Source organism: Eriocheir sinensis, chromosome 13 (assembly GCF_024679095.1).
Source record: "Eriocheir sinensis breed Jianghai 21 chromosome 13, ASM2467909v1, whole genome shotgun sequence".
Classification (NCBI taxonomy): Eukaryota; Metazoa; Arthropoda; class Malacostraca; order Decapoda; family Varunidae; genus Eriocheir; species Eriocheir sinensis.
The window spans coordinates 12,101,720-12,104,980 of record NC_066521.1 but is presented as its reverse complement, the minus strand read 5'-3'; the positions used below and the strand labels follow the sequence as shown (position 1 = coordinate 12,104,980).

Genomic DNA, 3,261 nt, shown 5'->3' with positions numbered 1-3,261 from the left:
ATGGCTTCAATGCATAGCTAATACCTTCATACTCAGTCAGAATTAACGGTGAAAAAAATGTCTTGTTTAGAGGAAGTTTTTGTGTGGGGTAAGGTCACGCACTCTATCGATTTTTTTCTTCTTAATTTGTCTTTAAAAGTTTAGCTTACACGTATTTTCTCTACATAAAGGGTCATTCTCCTTTAGTGTGTGTCCAGTGTGGTAATTAAGGCAATTTAACATAACTGTAGTGATTTATACCTAAGTTACCAAAGGCATCATTCCGCCTCTCCCAGTCCTTTATATAAGGTGTGTTAATGGCTCGTTACGTTTATTTTTGTTCAGAAAAGTGTGACGAGGCAAAGATTAATTTTTTAGTGAGTTGATATTCTCCTCACACATGAAAACATGGAACTCATTACATGCCTCAACCTGCTCGTCATGACCACCTGCAACCCTCCAGGCAACGGGAATGACCTCATATATATTATTATCCTTTACCTCCTCCTCTAGTATAAATATATAATAAAAATATCGTCAGTGTTGAAAATTGGACTAAAATCATGATCCTTTAATAGTCTTTTATATATTTACCGAACCTACACTATTTTATGCAGACTAGGCTATGTTGCAGGTAAATTTACATAGCCTATCAGTTGACTTCAGAGGTAATTTATTACAGTGGATAAAAAAATAAAATAAAAAATCCTCATGCCTTTACATTATTATCTGCATTATTTATTTTCCACTGTTACTATTACGAAACTAGGACAAAATCGAGAGAAAATAATAATAATTGTGTCCTACCGGGTAGAAGTTAATCGAAATAATTATGGAAAGTGGACAAAGCCTATTTAACCTGATTCAGGGAATTCGACACTCTACTTCTTGATCCTGAATAGCAGAGTACGTTATTGTTGTTGTTGTTTTAGAATGGCACACATGGCATGAACAAACAAATAAAGAAGAAAATAAGAAGAGTTTTCCCACGGCAATTCAAAGCTCAAGACGAGGCTGTAACGTGTGTGTCTTTCTTTACATTCCTTTTTTTGATTCTGAAAAATGGGGAGTACGTTAATTATTATTATTTTTTTAAGTAGCACGCGCAACATAAAGAAATGTATGAAGAAGAAAATCAATAAAGTTTCCCGCTGCATTTCAAAACCAGCGCAGATTCTCATACTCAAAACATTGCATTTATCATTATTTTCAGACCCAAAATTGGCGTACCTACACAAATGGCGATTTCAAATTAAAGTCATTGTGAAAACCATTAACTATTGTTTTTTGCAATAGTTATGGTGCAGAAACCGGAAAATACAAAGGCCCATATTCTGAAACATTTCGGCGCTTAAACACACATTTTTGACAAGGCTTTTCCTATGAGTGTTGGGCATATCCAAGGGCAGTTTTATGACCCTGATAGTAGTTTGACCCTTCTTCCGTATCATAAACCTAAAAGAACATTCACATTCATTAGAATTCAATTGATCCCCTTTTTGGACTTTGGAAATAGTTGGTGTGTGTGGTGGAAGCATCTGGAAACATTTGACAAAACTTTTCTTATGAGTGTTGGGCATATCTAGGGGCAGTTTCATGACCCTGGTGATAGTGTGACCCTTCTTCTGTACCATGAACCTAAAAATGCACTCTTTAGAACTCAATTAATCCCTTTTTTGGCCTTTTGGAAATAGTTGGTGTGGGTGGTGGAAGCATCTGGAAGCATTTGACAAGGCTTTCCGTATGAATGTTGGGCATATCCATAGGGGGAACTTCATGACTCTGGTGATAGTTTGACTCTTCTTCTGTACCATGAACCTAAAAATGCACTCCTTAGAACTCGATTAATGCCCTTTTTGGCCTTTGGAAATAGTTGGTGTGTGTGGTGGAAGCGTCTGGAAGCATTTGACAAGGCTTTTCATATAAGTGTTGGGCATATCCAGGGGCAGTTTCATGACCCTGGTGGTAGTTTGACCCTTCTTCTGTACCATGAACCTAAAAATGCACTCCTTAGAACTCGATTAATCCCCTTTTTGGCCTTTGGAAATAGTTGGTGTGGGTGGTGGAAGCATCATTTGACAAGGCTTTTCGTATGAATGTTGGGGATGTCTAGGGACAGTTTCATGACGCTGGTGGTAGTTTGACCCTTCTTCTGTACCATGAACCTAAAAATGCACGCCTTAGAACTCGATTAATCCCCTTTTTGGCCTTTGGAAATAGTTGGTGTGGGTGGTGGAAGCATCTGACAACACCGACCTTTCTGTGTTTACATCCAAGGTGGCGGCGGGGAGCACGTGGGGCCTTTTACTCTACCTTATTTTTTGCCCTTTTCTCGGCTTCTCGGTTCCCCTCAAGGCTGCAAAATGAGGACGAGGATGAGGAAGCCACGTTGCATTATAAATCAAGAGCCAAGACAGTCCTGTACCATTGTTTACCGAGTGGAAGGAGTTTATGGCGTCGCCCTGGTGGCACTTCCGTCATCCGTAAGTACAAATACATAAGTTTTGAGTTTTCACTCTATAGAACCGTTCACTTTAAAACCAGCAAGTTGTAGGGACGCTAGATGGTTAAGACGGCTAATGTTGAAATAATGATAGCCATCTAGCATGTGGCTGAAGCTGAAACGTGTTGTATTTTCTCGTTTTCCAGTGTTTTTTTTCCTTTTTTTTTTATATAGGGGCAGTGTTTAGCAAGGGTTTTTCTCTAATACTTTTTTTTTGCCCTTGAGCTGCTTCCTTTACTGTATAAAAAGTAACTAATGGCTTCCGGAAAACTAAAGGAACGTCAGAATATTGATATAATGTATAAGGTTTATGAGCGTAGTCTAACACATGACATTGGGAGCTGGGGGTGGGGGGGTCACACAAGATGGAAGGTAAATAATGATAAGTGTAACAAAGATACATAGAGATAATAACACAACCGCTCTCAGTAAAATCAGTATGTTGTGACGCTAGGTAGTTAACACAACTAATAGAAGATACATAAAGATAATAGTGTTACATTGCAAATTTAGAATATCTGATCGGGCCCATTTCTTCAAGCTCTTGACACAATGCGTAGGAAGTGGAAATAACACACACACACACACACACACACACACACACACTATTTCAGTTTCAATAAAAGAGGCATTTAGTTCACAAATCCTGTGTGGGTATTTACCGAGCAGTGCTTGTGGGCTCGGTCATGTCATAACTATTATATATATATATATATATATATATATATATATATATATATATATATATATATATATATATATATATATATATATATATA

The 3,261-nt window shown here is 37.7% G+C and overlaps 1 protein-coding gene across 1 annotated transcript in view; it reads left to right on the top strand.

The window, feature by feature from the left end:
• The first annotated feature begins 2,274 nt into the window (after positions 1 to 2,274).
• Positions 2,275 to 3,261, top strand: part of LOC126997984 (follistatin-like) — a 238,090-nt gene continuing 237,103 nt past the window's right edge. The window contains exon 1 of the mRNA XM_050859254.1: positions 2,275 to 2,462. The gene's annotated coding sequence lies outside the window, so the exon portion shown is untranslated. The remainder of the gene's footprint in view (positions 2,463 to 3,261) is intronic.